The sequence below is a fragment of the Tiliqua scincoides genome, chromosome 7 (genome assembly GCF_035046505.1).
Source record: "Tiliqua scincoides isolate rTilSci1 chromosome 7, rTilSci1.hap2, whole genome shotgun sequence".
Taxonomy (NCBI): Eukaryota; Metazoa; Chordata; class Lepidosauria; order Squamata; family Scincidae; genus Tiliqua; species Tiliqua scincoides.
This window is the reverse complement of record NC_089827.1, coordinates 27,018,202-27,038,612: the sequence shown is the minus strand read 5'-3', so window position 1 is coordinate 27,038,612 and position 20,411 is coordinate 27,018,202. Positions and strand designations below refer to the sequence as shown.

Here is a 20,411-nt window from a genome sequence, read left to right as displayed (position 1 = left end):
GACCCACAGTTTGAGAAATACTGCTGTATGGGAAACATTGCTGAATGCAAAAAAGTCCAGTTCATCCTGATATGCTGCCCAATTCTTCAGATGACAAGGGATATGACCAGGCAGGGCAAGGGGGCAGGGAATAAGGAGGAAATGGAAATGAATTTGTTTTTACCAGAAACAGATTTTTTAAACATTTGGTAGAAGTGATATTGGGCATATTTAGAATTCATTCACAAAATTCACAAATTCAACTTTAATTGTCTTTTAAAATCAAAATATTAACCACATTTTTATCCTGCCATCTTCCACGGAGTTCAGTGTGGTATATTTGAATGCACTGACCACTGTATTGTCACTACAACCCTGCAAGGTAGGTTAGGCTGAGCGAGAGTCCACAACTGGTTCAAGATCACCCAGTGCACTTGATGACTAGATGCAGATTTGACAGTGAGTCTTTCCCTTATCTTAGTCCAACACTGCAGATATTTTACCACTGTCTATCAACCTCCAAGGACTGAGGCAGTGGAAGGCTAGGTGAGACAATCAACAGAAAGGAGTACATTGCACATGGCAGGGAGAGAGAAAGTTGGTGGAAGAGCACAGTAACAAGAATGAGAGACTATTCAATATGCCCCCTTTTGTCATATGATGCATATCCTCCTTCAACAGACATTGCACTCTTATTATCAGATGTTTATCCACTTTGATAAGGGTCAGAAACTGTTTTCAAAAGAAACCAAAAATGTACCAATATGCTGAAGAATATTTGAATATTGTTCCCACCAGAAAACCAGATTGCAGCATAAATATTGGCTTGCAGTTTTTTTTTCATCCCTTGGAAAGGGTACATAATGTCTGTTCTGTTCGCCAGTGTTCCCCTGTTTACACTGCAGGGCTCATGTTTCTCCCTACAATTCAAGCAGAGAAAACCAAAGGGTTCAGAAAGAAATCAAATATGAGCAAGTCAATATGATGAATCAGAACAGCCAGGCAGTTGCTGCAAAATCCTGGGTGTTGTGCTTTCCCATACACTGCAGTACAACAACCCCACATGTTTGATTGCTCACTGTGCTTTGCACTGATGCCTTAAGTTCTCACAAGCAGCTGATGAGGAAACATGTTTCTGGACTCTACTAATTCAGATAGTTGGAGGGGGAGCACTCATATGAATGAATGTTCCTTCATTCAAAAGATTAAGAAAAAAAATACTCTGTGCACAGAAAATCAGAACGGTTCTGGCCTAATAAGTCAGATTTCTCCCTGACATTGAGCTTTCTAAATTCAGAGATTTTTTTAAATTGTTTCAAAGACAACACATTCAGTTAAATGAGCCCCCATCTGCAGTTTGAAGGAACAGGTTGATCTCCTCTGCTGTTTACAAAAATCAGTCCTGCTTTGTAATTTTTACAAAATTAGCCTCCTTTGTGACAGTGTGTTCATTGCTATCGATGCATTTTCAAGATCCCAAAGAAAGGGAAATAGGGAGGGGAAAGTGGGAGTAGAGGAGCCACAGATGGTTCTGAATATTAATGGACATTTGGGAAGATAACACACCTGCCAAGGGTGTCACCAACGTGCTGGGTGGGGTGACCTGTGCCACCTGGCCAGCACTGCATTTGAAGCTGTAGCCACTGGCACAAGCAGATGGCATCAAGTGGCACAAAGGCATGGGGAGAGTGGTGGGGAGATGAGTGTTTCAGGGCAGGGGGGTGGAATGAGGGGCAGATTGGGCCCAGGAGAGGCATGGAATCGGTGGAGGCCTCCCCTGACATATCCTAACCCAGCGCTCCTGGCCTTAACACTGGACTTACTGGATTAGCATCAGCTAAATACCCCCATAGGGCAGGCTGGCACATTACTCAGGGTAAGGGGGAAAATGTCCCTTTACCCGGAGGAGACCTCCTAACCTGGATGCCCTGGATACAACACAGCCCATGCAGCCTGGCCATGCCGTTGCAGGTTAGGATTGAACTGCCCTTATCTTTTAAGCATCTATTAAAATGAATAGCAAGACTCTAAATCGGGAACTGAGATCAAGTCTGAGACAACTTCCTACTTCCTGAAATGCCAACAAACTTTGGTAGATAAAGACATGGTAAACTATAACAACAGACCGCAGGCACCCACCCATAAATCGATCCCATAGATAAGTCAAGGGCAGGTTTTGAGCCAACAATCATGGAATTTTCTCAGATAAATCGGGGGTTAAACTTAGGGGGGTGTCTGACCATAGTTTTGTCTGATTTTACCCGAGGCCAGATCCTGAAAAATAACCTGCCACTAATTGTTACCTAAGAACTGTAGTCTCTAATTTATTAAAAACATAGTAAAAGATCATAAGATACATTTTTATTCTTTTTAAATTCTGGTCTTCACCACCTTTTTGGAAACACTGTCAGAGTAAGTGCACTGTAAACAACAGACCAGTAAAACAGTGTTTCCCAACCTGGTATTCATGTACTCCCAAGGACACTCAACAGGACCTTTGCGGTACTTGAAAAAGAATGGAATACTGGCAGAAAAAAAGTAGGTCGTGCTCCAGAATGCCTTGCAAGGCAGGAAGCCTTGCAAGGACCAGCAAGGCAGGAAGGGAGGTAGCTAGTTGGCTGTGAAAGCCCCACCAATAGCTAGTTTTTGGTCATCAATTCATGTATGAGCCAGTGATTGAAAACCAGCACAGTAAAAACGCTGAAACATAAGTGATCAATCACCCAGAATTTCTCAGCCCACTTCTGGTGCAAAACAGTGCAAAGGCAGAGTCTTCTGTTCTTCAAACAGATGAAAAGAGAAAATATGTGATGAATACATGAAGTCTGGGTTTTCATAGAGAGGAGATGAGGGCTTGTATTATTACAAACTTTTTGCTAATATGAAAGGTACAATTTATGGAAATGGGCTGCCAAGGGATGTGCAAGTGAAAAGGGTTGGGAACCACTGCAGGAGATCCATGAATCAAATCCACCTTTAAGGTGTCTGGTGTGTTAAGCCAGAAGCTCTACATACAACCCATAACACATGAGGGCAGGAGGTCTGGTCTAGAGGGTAGAGCCTCCATTTGCCTGAAGATAACATCCACAGGTCGCCAGTTCGAGGCCACCGGCACCGTGCAACCTTGAAGCAGCTGACAAGCTGAGCCAAGTTATTCCATCTGCTCTGAGCGTGGGAGGATGGAGGCCAGAATGTGAAACCAGATCAGAGTGAAACATCTGGACTGTTGTGGTTCTTGAAAGATAGAACCTTCTTTCAATTGTAAAAATCCCTATGGGGATAAATCCCTATGGGGATTTAATCAGCCTGCCTATGTAAAATGTCTTGAATAAAGTCTGAGGAGAAATCTGAGACCAAGAAAGGCGGTATATAAATACCTGTACTATTATTATTATTATTATTATTATTATTATTATTATTATTATTATTATTATTATTATTTACACATAACTGAGAATGTGCAATTCAATTCACAGCAGAGAGATACAGCTGCATATATTTGCAACCCTTTTTACTCAGAAGTACACCCACTGCTTTCCATGGGTGTTATTCTTAAGTAATGGTGCACTGAATTGTAGCCTGGGACTTTGCTTCAAATGGAAAGGAGGATCCCATCCTGGTGTTGAAAAAAAACAGACTTGCTTTGCAAGCATTTGCAAAGCAGAAACAGGCTGCAGCAGAAGGAAGGAGAATAAAAGGTTAACTTTGGCTGGAATTTCCCACTTGCTGTAGAAACAAATGATCTCTGCAGGTGCCTGCCTGCTGCTTTAGCAAGAAACTGTTCAGAGTTGAAAGGCTCTGCCCTCTGATTGACCCGGAGATAAGGCAAAGTGATAATTGGCGCTTGATTACTTGGCAAAAATTTTTGGTCCTATAGGAGAGTATCTACAGTACTTGTTGACTCTATTTGAACAGTGTGATACAAAACCACAAGAGTGTCTTTGGCAGCAGAATCAACCTTGAATGTTAAATGCAGCTTCTTTTCTCAACAGCTTAGGATGTTTGTTTTCCCAGACCATTCTTGAATTGTCAATGACAGGCAAAATGTGCTATAGCCCTAGTACAATAGCTTCATAGACTGATTTCTTATTGTATCAAATGTGAACATGTGGCTAAGATTTTATCAGAGAAAAGGAATGCTCCCTCCCTCGCTCCCTGTGTCCCCCCCCCCCCTCATGATTAGGGATAAAGAGGATGGAATGGGGGAAGATAATCAGTGCAGTGAAAATAATTATTAATATTAACAAACCTATACTAGTATAATTTGGACAATAAAGTTACATTGGTGTTATTTTCACAAGCACACTCAATTTGTTCTACAACAGATTAGGGCACATATACATTAAACAAGTCCAGTTCATTTATTTCATCAAAAAGAAAGATCCTTCCTGAGTGGCAAAACATTAAAGTTTCCTCATTGCTGAATAAATTTCCTTAGAGGAGAGAAGAATAGAGACTTGGTGCCTTTGCGGTCATCAAACATAGAGGATGAGCAGAGAATGTGATGACCAAAGACGACAGTATTAGCCTCCATGCAACACCAGTTCTGTCCCCCATATTCCAAACCAGCTCAAACTCACACCCAAACAATTGTTTTTCAGGCTGTGCATACACAACAACGCCAACAATTATTTTCCCAGGGTAGTTAATATTTCTCAAAACAACTTTTGCAGTGAAGAAGGCCAATTCTATGCTTGGGATCATTAGAAAAGGTATGGAGAACAAAACAGCTAATATTATAATGCTGTTGTACAAATCGATGGTAAGGCCACACCTGGAGTATTGTGTCCAGTTCTGGTCGCTGCATCTCAAAAAAGACATAGTGAAAATGGAAAAGGTGCAAAAGAGAGCGACTAAGATGATTACTGGGCTGGGGCACATAAGGCTATGGTGTTTGGGCCTCTTCAGCCTAGAAAAGAGGCACCTGAGGGGAGACATGATTGAGACATACAAAATTATGCAGGGGATGGACAGAGCGGATAGAGAGATGCTCCTTACACTCTCACATAACACCAGAACCAGGGGACATCCACTAAAATTGAGTGTTGGGAGAGTTAGAACAGACAAAAGAAAATATTTCTTTACTCAGCGTGTGGTTGGTCTGTGGAACTCCTTGCCACAGGATATGGTGATGGTGTCTGACCTGGACACCTTTAAAAGGGGATTGGACAAGTTTCTGGAGGAAAAATCCATTACGGGTTACAAGCCATGATGTGTATGTGCAACCTCCTGATTTTAGAAATGGGCTATGCCAGAATGCCAATGCAAGGGAGGGCACCAGGATGCAGGTCTCTTGTTTTCTGGTGTGCTCCCTGGGGCATTTGGTGGGGTGCTGTGAGATACAGGAAGCTGGACTAGATGGGTCTATGACCTGATCCAGTGGGGCTGTTCTTATGTTCTTAAATTCTTACAGCATGACTAATAAATTCTGTAAATTCTGTATATTTTTTGGTCCGCAGTATGCAATCTCTTGCACTAATCTTCCTACTCAGTGTCAGCAACATGCTGCCAGGGGCAAAGCCCTGCACTGGGTCCAACATGGTACCCAACCTGCCCCCTGTTGGTGCATCTGGTGCTACCATCAATACTATGGGTTTAGGGCAATTCTAGGCATGTCTACTCAGAAGTAAGTTCCACTGTGTTCAATAGGACTTACTCCCAGAGGTAAATCTAAATGGGATTGTAACCTTAGTACAGGGGTCTCCAAACTTTTTGGCCAGAGGGCCGCAACAAATATCTGGCGTGGTGTGGAGGGCCGGAAAAAAAATTTAAATATAAAATTTAAATAAATAAATTAGAGATGGAACTTAGATGAGTGAATAAATGAATGAATGGGCTCATTCATGCAACCTCTTGGGCCCTCAGAACACTCTCCAGGCACAATCAGAGCACAGTTCTGGTCATATTCAGTTGAGTGGGCCAGAAGCTTTCAGGGGACAAGAGGTTGGTTGCAGGCTGGAAAGAGGCTTGCTGTGGGCCACATCTGGCCTCCAGGCCGGAGTTTGGAGACCCCTGCCTTAGTGTAACATGTGATATATGTCATCTTATGTAGCCCTTGGTAAATATGCCCCTAGACACCTTTCTCAGTGTGCCTCCTGCTGACCTGATGCTTCTTCTCAGCTAAGGTCCTTTGAAAATGTTAAAGGCAACATCTGGGCACTTCTCCTAGTGACATCACTGCTCCTGCTGCGGCCAGGGCCTAGGAGAGGGGAGTAAAGTGGGTAATTTGTACCCGGGGCCAGGGTCAAAAGGGGGGCCCAGGAGCCAAAGGAGGGGGCCCAGAAATTTCCTGGAATTTGAAATTTTCCTATCTACTCAGATTTGTTGCCCGTACGGGATGCTGGGGACACTACCAATGCTATAGTGGTGCGTAGACCTGGGCTCCAAAAACTTTTTCAACTGTCTCTACCCTCCCCTTACCCTGCTTTGCCCCTCCCTGTCCCTGTTCTGATCACCCGCCACCATCTTCCCCTGCTCTGTTCCCCCCCCCTTTGCAAAGGGGCCCAAAAGAAACTTTGTACCCCCTGACAAAATTTCTCTCAGAGGCCTTGGCTGGGGCAGAAGTCCTGGAACTCCACTCCCCCACTTTCATTCCCTTCACTTCACCCTCATCCATGTCCCCATTGAACACTAGCTTCAGAACTGAAAGTATTTCTTCAGCCTTCTAGCAGCGTCAGCAAATGCTAATTACAGCATTCTTCTACCCGGCTGCAACAGGCTTCTGGTAGGTCTCTGACGTATAAAACATGAACTGAAATGTCAGCATACTTTCTGTGTTCATTTCCATTCCAATGTGATATTCAGCGTTTATCAAACTGATCCCCATTATCATTTACTTCTGCTCAACAGTTATCATTTGCAAAGATGAAAGCTAATCAATGGCTCAGAGATACACTACAGACCAGACCAAAAGCCAGTTCAGAATTCGTCCTTGGCACAGTGTTGAGATTTACACAATTGCCTCTCTGTGGTCCTTCTGAAAATCACAGTTGCTAGAGGTTGACATTATGACAGGGCCAGCCCAAGACCTCCTACCACCTAAGATGGTGTGGCAAATGCTAACCCCGCTTACCTAATGATGTGCTGTTCCTCCAACACTCTAGCTCACTGCTTTCCACCACACTTCCACTTTGTCCCCTTCTTCCTTTTCCAGTCCAGGAAGTGGGAGGATCAGTGGGGGCGAGCAGGTGGACAGAAGTGGGCACCCTCTACAAGCCTGCTACCTAAGGCAACTGCTTCAGTTGGTCTCATGGATGAACCAGCCCTGAGTTATGATATTTTTCCCCCGTTATGTAATGCATACAGGTCTATCAGCCGACTTCTAGACTAGCCTAAAAATCATAACCAAAACAACATCATCAATAAATGATAAAAGAGAAAAATGCAAAGCAGCAGAACAGATATATCCTGTATCCCACATTCTCCCCTCTCCCTCCTTCTCATATAGAGCAGGAAAATCTACAAAAGAAACCAACAAAATTCTAGCAGTCACTGTACCAGAAATCAGTTTCCCCCCAAATGCTCTGAAACAAAACTGTTTCCCCTTGCCATCTAAAGGATAGTAGGGTCAGAGAGACAAACCTTCCTAGTGAAAAGTTCCATATAACAAGGCTGACAATTCTTACTGAAGCTGTTCCTATATATTTGTTTTTAGACGTGATGTGATGTCATTGAGCCAGAGAGGACCTGTTCAGGTCTCTAGGATGGTTTTCAGTGTTCGCCTGCAGATTGATGCTGATTCCTAGATTACCAAACTGTATGAGAAAGATATGAACTAGATTACCAAACTGTATGGGAAAGTGCAGAGGTCCTTCAAGTATCTTGATGCTATACATTAAAAACAAGAACTTGGAAATGGACCCAGAAGCTAACCACGTAGATACCAGTGAAGCCTCATAATTGTAATTTGCTCTAGAAAGCCTGCACTGTCTTTGCAACCATATTCTCTACCAGCTGTAGTTTTAAGGCACCCATGTGCAGAGCACTATAAATACAATGGTTATGTGATCAGATACTGAGGTATAGAGGTGGGAATTGCATGAAAAAAGTCTTGGCCTGCTCTTAAAATTATATCAGAGCTAGTAAGGACCTTGTAGTCCAATCCCTTGCTCAATGCAGGCAACTGCTGCAACGCCTGTGACAGGTGGCCATCAAGCCTCTGCTTGAAAAGTACCACCAAGGGAAAGCCCACAACTGCACAAGGGAGACTGTTCCAGTGCTGGACAGCTCTTACAGGTTGGAAATTCATCCTCATGTCTAGCCTAAATCTACTTCCCTGTAGCTTCTACCCATTGGTTCTTGTCCCACTGTCAGGAACCACAAATAGCAAGTCCTTCCCTTCTTCTGTACAACTGCTCTTCAGATACTTGCAGAAAGCAGTAGACAAAGTTTTTCACAGCATGGAAATGGACACTGTGCTGAAGAAATGCCAAACTAATGTCCATTTCAAGGTCAGCCATGTTGAACACTGGCCAAGGGCCCATGACCATCAAAGTGCCCGCCTGGCTAGGTAGACCCCTGAATCCTAAATCCTCAGTACTGGTGGCAGTGATGGTGTCCAGGGTGCTATCAGAGGTGGATGGGTGCCCAGCGCACATCCTTTCCATTTCTCTCTGTTCCTTTTTGAATTCGGAGAGCAGGAAGAGCTGTAGTAGAAGCAGCAGCTGGACAGCTGTTGGTTAAGGAGGTTGGGGAGATACTTTATAAGCTGTTTTAGGGCCTAATCCAGATCAGTGAGCACCAGCTCACCGCTGGCATGCACTGTCGCAAATATGCCGTAAGGCACGTGTACATACCCTGACCGAGGGTCCAGCGCGGGGTCAGCTCCGGCGCTGGGCCTGCATTCCACCACCTGGTGGTTACCCAGACCACTTGGTGGCAGAGAGGTGGGTGAGGGTGTGGGGGAGACGGGGAGGAGGCATTCCGGAGTGGGGGGAGCTGGGCAGAGGGCAGGTGGAGAGTGGGGAGGAGGTGTGGCGGGGGGAGGGAGCAGGCAGAGCCAGTGGAGCTCGGCTCCACTGGATCCAGAGCCCCATTTTGAACCACGCAGTTCAACACAGGATTTTGATTCTATGACAACTTGTGAGCTGCCACAGAATCGAGTAGCCCCATTGCAGGCTACTTTCTTACTTGGGGGAAAGGGACAAAAGTTCCCTTCACCTGAGGAGGTGGCGGTGGCTGATTGGGGCACGTGGATGCCATGGCTACCATTTTAGTGCAACAGCAGCCCCACACTCCAGACAGCTCAGGATTGGGCTTTCCAGCACTGCAAGCATTTGGGCTTGACCTGCTCCTTGTTGAGTATCCCATTGAATATTCGATTGTCTTGAGTGACCCCTTCAAGAGGTTTGCTCTCCAATTCAAGTAACAGAAATGCTTGTCGATTTGTCGAAATAAAATCTGATATATCTTCCCTTGCTTGGATGCATTCTATCATAATATTTATTAGCATTTTTTTCTCTTTTATTATGGGTGTTTTACTGAAGCTGAGCAATCTATGGCAATATGTGAAGAGCTAATTTTGAAACAAATGGCTTAATAGAATCCAAGACTCATCCTAAAACAGGGATCAGACTCTGGAAGTATTGTGTTCAGTGTTTCTCAAAATGTGGGTCAGGACCCATTAGGTGGGTCACAAGCCAATTTCAGGTAGGTCCCCATTCATTTCAATATTTTTTTTTTAATATATTAAACGTGTTGCTACCATGGTATGTGACTGCATTTGGGGAATCGTTACAGCTCTGTACTTTTAAACAGGCTACTATATATATGCTTTTAACAATGACATTAAATGGGACTTACTCCTGGGTAAGTGGCGCCAGTTCAAGGCCGCCGGCACCGGTGAGACCTTGAAGCAGCTGACAAGCTGAGCCGAGTTATTCCACCTGCTCTTTGGTGTGAGCGAAGAAGCGTCTTGGCTGCCCTCCATGTGAGAGATGACGGAACTGCTTCTCGGCTTGCATGGGAGGAAATTGGAGGGCAGAATGTGATACCAGATCAAAAAGATCCATCTGAAATAATAACAACAACAACAACAACAACAACAGGTATTTATATACCGCCTTTCTTGGTCTTTATTCAAGACTTTATTCAAGGCGGTTTACATAGGCAGGCTTTATTTAAATCCCTTATTAAATAGGGATTTTTACAATTTGAAAGAAGGTTCTTTCTTTCAAGAACCACTACATTCAGGTGTTTCATTCCGATCTGGCTTCACATTCTGGCCTCTATCCTCCCACGCTCAGAGCAGATGGAATAGCTCGGCTTCAGCTTGTCAGCTGCTTCAAGGTCGCTTGGTGCCAGTGGCCTCGAACTGGCGACCTTGTGGATGTTATCTTCAGGCAGACAGAGGCTCTACCCTCTAGACCAGACCTCCTGCCCTCCTGAAATGTTGTGGTTCTTGAAAGATAGAACCTTTCTTCGATTGTAAAAATTCCTATGGGGATTTAGAACTGCCTGCCCATGTAAACCACCTTGAATAAAGTCTGAGGAGAAATCTGACGACCAAGAAAGGCGGTATATAAATACATGTATTATTATTATTATTATTATTATTATTATTATTATTATTATTATTATTATTAAGTGTGGGTAGGATTGCAGCCTAGGATTGTCAAAACTCTTCCAACGTGATAATGTCACTTCCGGTCATGACATCACTTCTGGTGGGTCTTGATAGATTCTCATTCTAAAAAGTGGGTCCCAGTGCTAAAAAAGTTTCAGAACCACTGGTGTATAAAATACAACAAAAATGCAGCTCTTCACTAGCTGAACTCCTTCAGCCTTGCTTCGGCTAATGTCCTTGGCTAGACACCTCAAGAATGACTCAACAGCTTATTCAAATGTTCTTAATTATCAGTTTGGTGGGAGGGAGGGATGTTGAAACCGTCCATTGCAATACACAAACTGCAAATTAATGTGCTGTTTCTCAGCTGTTGAACAAAAACTTGGTAGTCCATCTTTTTCCCCCATGGCTGCTTGATGAGACCTCACATTGTGATGGCTACTGAGAGATGCTGATCTTGACATTTGTTCCCCTGTGGCTGAAATGACATTATTAAACCAGCTAGTGTATAATTTCCATCAGCTTACCCTTGATCATGTCCCCTAATAGATCAAGAAGCTCAATTAACAAAAAAATAAAAAGAAAAACCACTCTCATTGCCAAACTGACCTTATAACAATCATTATATTACAGATACTATTAGCATATTTGCCTAGACTCCATGGCTGTTCTTAGATTCTTTACATCAGTCTGCAACTGGACCCAAATCACTGAGCATAAAAAGAGATCTATTTTTGGAAGCAAATAGAGCAATGCCAGTTACACATACCAGGGAGGTGGCATAGCATGTAATAACAGCTACTGAGAGGGAAAGGCTGTCAGGTTTCTGCAGATTTGAATGTCAAAATAATCAAAGATGGGAATTCAGAAAGCTTAATACCGTAGCTACACTGGAAGGAAAATAATAGCAGACTGTCAAACACAGACAGACGTGCCCAGCAGGAGGCAAGAGCTGATCAGGACAAAAGGTGTGCTCTTTAAAAACCCACAGAAACACAAAATATCAAAGGGTTACAAGAATATTGATGTTTTAAAACATACAATATCTTGTCCTACATCAAAGTCTGGCTATAAACAAAAGGCTTCTACATAGAAATGGTGGAACCAGCCAGTGTCAATCCATTGGGGGTTCCACACAAATCTGGAACATTCATCTGGACATCAGAAAGTTTGGATTCAATGTGAAGGTCTAGATGTAAATAAATTCAGGACCACACAGGCATGGAGACGTACAGTTCCATCTGTCATTTATATCACAGTTCAGGACTGTCAGCACAAACTGGAAGCAACTTCCAGGATTTCAGACAGGTCTTCCCAGTCCTCTCTGGAGGTTTCAGCCAAGGATAGAACCTGAGATGCTCTGCAGGCAAAGCATTTGCGCTACCACTCAACCATGGTCCCTCTCCAGTGACATTCTAACACTGATGAAATCATTGAAAATTATTACATCATTATTTTTTCTTCTAGATGAGTTAGAACTTTTTCCAAGTTGGGGAAAAAAAATCAGCCACTTGCTACTTGGGATATTTATTAATACAACCCAAATGACTGTGGGTCCAATCCTATCCCGTTTTCCAGTGCCGGTGCAGCTGTGCCAATGAAATATGCACTGCATCTTGTGGTGTGGCAGCAGTCATAGAGGCCTCCTTCAGGTATGGGAACATTTGTTCCCTTATCGTGCAGTTATACCGGTGCTGGAAAATTGGATAGGATTGGGCCCTGTGTCATCAGTAGGATCAGTGGGCCCATTAGGGTTGCGTTAAGGCATCCTTCTGCAAAGAGAAAAAGGTTTGGTGTTAACAATGTGAGGGACACAGAAAAAAATCACCCTGTAAAAGAGTTTCCATTGCACTGTGATTTCAGTGATAAACTGTAATCTCTTGGCAAAGGTGACTTTGGACTTTAACTTGCTAGAAAAGTCCTGGGGAAGTGAGGAGCAGTCTTCTGCAAAAGGTCTGTGTGCCACTTTCTTTTGTTTCTGTGCCAAGTTATACAAACATGCCATAAACACACATGCCATAAACACAAAGATGAATCATTACCATATTAAAACAATGTGCTTTCAAGCAGCAGCTTCTATTTGTACATGCGCATTTTATGTTTTGTGCTGTTTTCATTGGCACCTGTCCACTGGCTTTATGGTTTCAGCAATCATGGAACTAATTTTCTATATCATTTACAGGTATTGTGAGAATCAGGTAGTTACGTCTGACAGGAGCATGAGAATGTAGAATCTGAGCTGTGATTTGGCTTATGAAATTAAAATGTTCTTTAAGAATTTAATTTTGACATTCAAAGCTTAGAAAGAAGAGTCCAGAAACAAATATGCAAATGTTGCATCTTATCAAAAGTACTAGCTCAAGAGTGCAAAGCTCCCAATTAGGGCTCAAACTGCAATTGTTCACCAAGAAATGGACAAAACTAACTGTAAAGCAACTAAAAGCCTAGAAGCGCAATCCCGGGACTGTTGCAAATGTGTCATAAGACAAGTCTGCAATGACTTGGTAATCGGCGGTGCCAGTGCAAGGATGTGTGCCAGCCCACAGAGGCCAGATCCAGCCTCTATGGTGCTGTGGAAAGGTAAGATTGCACCAGCCGAAGTTGGGCCGGCGTGGAGCTGGGGAGGGCAGAATTTAGATGTTTCAGGGTGGGGGAGGACCGATGGGTGGGTCAGACCTGGGAGAGGGGTGGGACCGACTGTCCTCCAGCACTTAGGCTGGATCCTAACTCCCTCCCAAGCAACTACTCAGATCTGTGCCAGTGATTTTGCTGGCAAAGATCCAAGTAGCTGCACTGCGGTGGCTGGGATATTATTTGGGGTAAGGGGACAAAAGTCCCCTTACTCTGAGTTGTGCTCCATTCACCTCGATCTCTGCACTGAATACAGTGCAGGCAAGCCAGCCTGCCTGTTCCAGCAGAAGTTAGGATTGGGCTGTTAAAGTCTGAAAGTGTTCAGTGGTGTTTACTCCAAGGAAACTGTGTATAGGATTGCACCTATTACACTTACAGCTTATTCCTATGCATGTTAATGGAGACATAGGCAGACTTACCATAATTTTTAGATTTGAAACCAGGACCAATTGAAGTATCACCAGGTGTGGCACCAGCTGGGGGTGTGCAACTTTAATAGCATCTTACACTCCTGCAGGCTTTCCTCTCAGGCGCATGAGCCCCACTAAAGGAATTTAACCCTCTTTTGTTCATCCAGACCAGGCATGGCTTGAGGGCAAAAACTTAGGCAACCTGGAAAAAGGGAATTTAAACTGTGATCTGGGGAGTGGGAAGACATTCCCCCCCCCACAGAAAAGAGGATCGCTCTGGGGAGTGGAGCTTGCCCAATCAGTGCTGGAGGTACAAGGGCAAAGTTTCAGATGAAATTAGGACAGAATTACCAACTGGACGGGATACCAGGACACTGTTCCCAACTAGGACAATTCCAGTCAAAATGGGACATCTGGTAAGCCTACACGTAAGTTCTATTGAATTCAGTAGGATCTACTCCCAAGGAAGCATGTTCAGGATTGCAGCTTATGTGTGATTAAGCACAACCAGAAGTGGTTACATAAATGATCAAATAATGTATAGAATTAGCAACTGACTGAGAGCCCAATCATATCCCAATCACCCCTGCTAACTGGTTAAGAGGCACTTTTTCAAGTGGGTGCTTCTCTTTTATTTAGCAGGGGGAGAGTAACTGGCCCACCTCATCCCAGCAGTGTCTTTTCTAGTGGCTGTCTGCTGGTGTTGCATCTTTTTAGATTGTGAGCCCTTTGGGGACAGGGAACCATTACATATATGATTTTCTCTGTAAACTGCTTTGTGAACTTTTTGTTGAAAAGTGGTATATAAATACTGTTGCTGTTGTTGTTGTTGTTGTATCCCTTCCCCACTCCGCTGGTGCAGCTGTGCCAAAAAGAAACATGCTGTATCCAGCAGGGGTGGGGGCAGATTTGGAGGCTTCAGAGGGAAAAAAAGATTTAAATCCACTTACCCTTTTGTAAGCCTCCTGCTCCGCAATGGGTCTCCTCAGACCTATGCCAACTGGTGAAAGTTCAAGGAGAGAGGGGGCATGGAGGCTCCTACAGCCTCCTCACTTCCTTTCTGCCTTCCTCCCCACCCAGATTTGTCCCCTCCACACAACCACTGCTGCCCTACCTTCTTCAGCAGCTGTGACGGGGTGCATTAGCAGACAGGAAATGTTGCTGCCTCTTATGGCAATGCTTCCAAAATGGCTACCGACAAGAGTGCGCTGCGCACTGTTGGCAATTTGTGACAGCAGAACTCCACTCTGGCTGGCAACTCAATCCTCTATAGGACTGGTATGTGAGTCAGAGTGCCTAAGGCATTATTGTGCTAAAAACTGGTTGTGGTTGACTTGGTCTATTATTCCTTCCTTCCCCTAATCCCTATCAATAGCAGTCCAGTAAGCTGTTTTAACTGTCACATGGAAACAAAAGATGGAGCTTCACTTCTGTTCTCCAAGGCTGCATTCCACTGATACTTGTTATTTTATCTCTGAAGCCCTCTAAATGTGCAAAAAATGGGACGAAATGATCAATCATCTCATTTGCGAATATCCCAAAATAGCCAACACTGATTACAAAGAACGGCACAATGATGTGGCTAAATTAGTACACTGGGCCTTATGTAAACGGTACAACATACCCATGTCAGAAAAGCCGTAGCAACACCAGGTAGAAAGAGCAGAAGAAAATGAGGAGGTCAAAATCCTGTGGGACTTTCGGATACAGACTGACAGACATGTGGAGGCCAGATATTACCATAATAGAAGCCAGGCGTGTGTTAATCATAGATGTCACCATTCCTGGCGACTTGCGAATTTTGGAGAAAGAACAGGAGAAAGCAACCAAATACTGCAACCTGTGCATAGAATTGACACAGATCTGGATGAAGCATGTAAAAGTGCTGCCGAATTGGTGCACTAGGAACAATATCAACAAAATTTAACAAGTACTTTGCACAACTGGATGCCCCGGCAATAACACCAGTGGAATTACAGAAGACCGCCATAATTGGCACAGCGTCCATCCATCGTTGGTACCTTATCTACACCTAGACGTCAGGCAGATGTCCGTGTGGATGAGGATTTACCAGCTGATAAATGTTGCAGTTTTTGTGTATACACGATCCTTATCAGCTGTGTTGTCATTTTGATGTGAATAAAACAAATAATAACAACAACACATTGATACAGTGTATTATACAACAACAACAATAGGTCAAATTCAAAAAGCTACCCTGCTTGGTTCAGCACACATCATTTGCAAATATATTATTAAGTCCTAGCCCCCTGGGTGGGGCCTGACTAGTAATTAGTGCCGTCCAGCTAAAGAACAGGGAGCTGTGATATGCGAGATGATGAGGAGGAGGAGGAGGAAGCTGCTTTTCCATGTGCAGTTCCTATGCGGCTTGGATAACATGTAAATGACTCACCCACATGCATCAGAGTCAGTCACATGGTCCCAAAAATGGAATTAGCACCTGGGCCCTGTGTTAGTTCTCCCGTGGCACGATCACAATGCAATAGGAATGATTGCTACTAGTGGAAGCAGTGGTGCCTAATGCGTTGTGATAGATAGAGTGCCATGGGAAAACTAGCACAGGGTTTTGCCCCTGGCCTCCAGAACCTGAGGCTGGCCCTTGGCCATGTGGTTTGGTAATTTAAAAGTTACCTCAGATGTGTGGGAGCCAATCATGGAAAGCCAGTTCCCACACAGCTAGGATGCCAAGTAAAAGCCCTATTAGTTGAAGAGTACATCCCATGGTGCTGCCTTTTTTTGTAGGACTTGCAGCCCAATTCCCATGCAGCAGTGTAGCAGTGCTGGTGCAGACTACACTGCATCATGTGGGGGATTTTTGGCTGCTGGAGGTCTCCTCAGGGTAAGGGCACATTTGTCTCCAACAGTCACTGTGGGTCAACAGGGTGTCCAAGCTGATCTATGCAGGAGGACTAGAAAGGGGTTTGCTGCACCAAACCCATCCCTTCCCTGGCCCAATCTACCCATCCCCATCTCCTCCCTGCTCTGCCATCCCCCTGCCCTGTTCAACCTCCCCCCCACCTTCCCTCCCTCCCACCCCTTGCACAGGGTTAACCTGCTTCAGCGAGCCTATGTCACTCTGCCATTGTATGTAGAAAGGCTCAGGCCTTCTTGTCTGCAAGTGAGCTCCCTGCACTTTCACAAAGCACTTTACAGCACTTTTGCAGCAGACTGCACCAGCGAATGCATGTTCACCCAGCACAGGCCTTGAATAGGACTGGTTGTAAGCTGTCAGTTTGTGTTCTGCTGCCTGTATAAAAGTGAGGGGGGAATAAAAGAACCAGAAGTGCTTTAAGGTAAAGATACCTACATTTTCAAACACGTATGATTTATAATTCAGTGTTTGCTAATGGAAAATGTGATACATTAAAAAAAACACATATAATGTTGATATGCCAGATTATTACTGACTGGAAAGCAGGAAAAATTGAGCTTAATAATAATAATAATAATAATAATAATAATAATAATTTGAAAGTACAGACTTATGAAACTACAAGACAGACAATGCACTTCCCTTTTATTATTTATAAATATTTTATTTCCTTTTCTATTAAAAAAAAGCTGCTGAAGTGGTCGTTCTTTTTTATCCTCACCACCTCCTTTACCTCTCACATCCTCAAATATATCATGGGCAACTTTTGTTTGCTTGTTTTGATTTCTGTTATGGACTCCTTACACTCTTATGGATGCTTTTCAAGTCACTTCTAGAAAGAGGCTTAGAGCAACAGGGACTTTCCAGTAAAGCTGGATGTTTTTTCCTTGCAAGTGCCAAAACTAACAACAACAGTCTTGCACGTGCTGCAGGAAAACCACAAGTGGGACACATGCCAAGAAAGAAAAGCAAACAAAAAAGGACATCAAATATATTCCATCTCATAAGACACAACACTAGCTAAGATCTTAGCCTCTAGCGTAGAACAAAATGTACCAACACTGATACTAAAAAGAGATGGGAGGGGGAGAGATGCAGAAATGCAGTTGAACATTTTAAAGGACATAATGCAGCCTGGTCTCTTTTGTACATAACAGTACAAGGATTACTCCAAGTTACTGCGACTGCACTCCTACCTTTTGTGCACACAAAAAGCAGGATGCAGATCTGGGCTGGCCCAAGATCTCCTTGTGAAAAGCATTAATTCTTCAATTGTATCTCAGCAAAAAATAAGGATGTATAAAAATGGGTATCCATTGACTCCAGTTAGGTAACTTGGGCATTATGATAATCCTGAACAGAAGGCATTTATGCATATGCCAAATAAAATGGGAGATTCCCTATTTGGAGCATTAGCAAAAAGTTATTCCTTGCAGGGCAGATCCAGGGACATTTTAAACTGAGATACAACTAAAGAATTAATACTTTTCACAACCAATTATTTCTCCAAAACAAATACAGGTGTGCCCCTGAATCCACGGGGGTTCCATTCCGGAATGCCCTCCACATATCAGAATCTGCGGATACGAGGGGATGCCTATACTCACCTTCCAAAGGCGAGGGGAGCTCTGTTCCTCTCCCTTTCAGAGGGTCCTCTGAGCCCAGCAGAGGCTGCGAATGTCTATCTTTAGCTTCTGCCAGGCTCAGGCTGAGCTCTAGAGGTAAAAAATGCCACTTCCAGCTTTTTTTGCAAAACCGGAAGTGATGTTTTTAATGCCTTATAAGGTATTAGGAGGCCCAGGGGGGCCCTCAACCAGAAGTGATGTTCTTTTGCCTCAAGGGCAGATGTTGCAGGCAAATGTCGATGCCTCTTCTGGGCTCAGAGGACCCTCTTGAGGAGGCGTGTGCTGGAGCCTGTGTGTGGGGTGGCCACAGACCCGATCTGTGGATAAGTGAATTCGCAGGTACAGGATCCATGGATACGGAGGCCCTCTGTATTTGCACAGCCCAAATCCACTGTTAATGCTTGCATGCTGGGCTCAGCTGAGGTGGGGTACTGGCTGAGGGCCCAAATCCAGTATAGGGTCTGCTCACCTGGATCAACCCCCAGTGGCAATGATAGCTATCAGTATGCAATTGGTTGCTGAACAGGAAGGGTGCTATGGGGGCCCAGGGCGGAGTTTTGCCCTAGAGTCCACAATAACCACATGTGATACACAATCCTCTAGGTAATCATTATGATGTTCTTTTGATCAAAAGAATGAATCTAATGTTGGGTGTCACTTCAGATGCTGGGAAGGGATTACCATTACTTGCAAGGACCTGTATTGCCAACCATCTGCTCCAGTTATATAAGTATTTATATTGTCAAGTCTGAGGGTTTTATAGTCATTGCAGTGTGCCAAAGCTGTTCACTTGAAAGCCATTGCCCTTTGATCTTCATATGTTTCTCCTTTTCCTGTAATAAAATTGCAAGAGTAGTTCTTCCGAGAGCAAAAGCCTGTTTGCTGTAGGCTGAAGCACCACATTTCACATTATATATCTGCTTCGAGTCAGGCAGCGCTGTGAAAGCATGCAAAACAATGACTATTATGCCAAAGTCAACACAGTTACAATGCTCAAAATGAAACCAAAAACAGTTTCACCCAGATTGCTGCTAACAGCTCTGCTCTCAAAAGCACCAAAATCTATAGTCCGAGGCAATGAGAATATATGGCTATACCATGGAATTATAATACCATTTGATGTCTTCAGAGAAAAAAGACTTCAAAGGAATGCTCCAGCATGAAATTGTTGAACTGGAATGTAATCAGCAAATTCAGTTCTATTCAGTTCAGGCATAATCAAGTTTCTGAGTTTCTTTCCTAATAAAGTTGTTATCACAGTGATGGCTGCAAACGATAGGGAAAGCTAAGAAGACTGTGTTATCACCTATTACTGCTGCTGTGAATAGACACGGTGCTTATCTTGTAGACATTTCAGCTTGTCACACACTGTAACTTCTGCTTTTCATGGCCATTTGACCCTTTTGTTTCCAATTTTTTTTTCTCTGTTTCTTTATCAGTGTGTACACAGAGACAGAGAGAGAGACAGAGAGAGACAGAGAGAGCGCCCTGGAACTGAGGATAACATTTCATGCATCTGATGAAGTATTCCACAATGCTAATACTAAATAAATGTGTTCGTCTCTTAGATATCACAAGGCCCTTTTTTTCCGCAGCAACAGAGTAACAACTATCTCGCAAAATGTTCTTATTGTGCATGTTTGGGTTCATTGGCATACCTTGCATTTCATTGTTAATTATTATCAGAGTATTTTTATGTACTGCTTTCTTTTCCAAGTTAAAAAAAAAAACAGCTTATGTGGCAAAAGGAATGGAAATACGGCTCCTTGTGCCAACAGGGCTCACGGTTCTTAAGACAAAAGAGGCACCAGTCAGGAAAAAAGGAACAGCTGTTCTCCCCATGTTAAGTATAAGAGAACTAGAGCTTCAGACAGGGGTGGATACTGTCTCAAGGGTCTCTACCCAGTGGAGGGATATCCTTTTGCTGAAAAATTGCTACTTCATGTGAGTTTGCTCACCTCTTTGTCTTCAGCCCAGAAACCATCACAGGGTCTAGAGTGCCTTGGATTCAATGAATCCAGCAGGTCAAACTAAATTGGATTCGATGAATGTGCTTACCCTAAATCCATGACAAGCTCCTACACCAAGGCTGTAGAGATGGGGAGGCCCTATTGCTGGGACTAAGCAAGGGGACTCTGAGGAGGCCTGGTGCGTCACTTCCAGGGACACCATGCTGGTTTTCCCAGGGTCTCTACAGTGGAAGAGGATTTAGCCACTAGAGGGCACAGCTACTCTTCTCAAGGAAATATAGTTGGGGATCAACTCATAAATTTCTAGACCCAAAGTTTGGTAAGCTGGCTGAAGCTATA

At 43.8% G+C, this 20,411-nt stretch overlaps 1 protein-coding gene across 2 annotated transcripts in view; it reads left to right on the top strand.

Moving 5' to 3' along the window:
- Nucleotides 1-20,411, top strand: part of SYPL1 (synaptophysin like 1) — a 41,687-nt gene that overhangs the window by 1,954 nt on the left and 19,322 nt on the right. The window contains exon 2 of one of the 2 annotated variants that reach the window (XM_066633531.1): nt 19,542-19,626. The exons of the other annotated variant lie outside the window; for it this stretch is intronic. The gene's annotated coding sequence lies outside the window, so the exon portion shown is untranslated. The remainder of the gene's footprint in view (nt 1-19,541; nt 19,627-20,411) is intronic. 2 annotated transcript variants of the gene reach the window in all.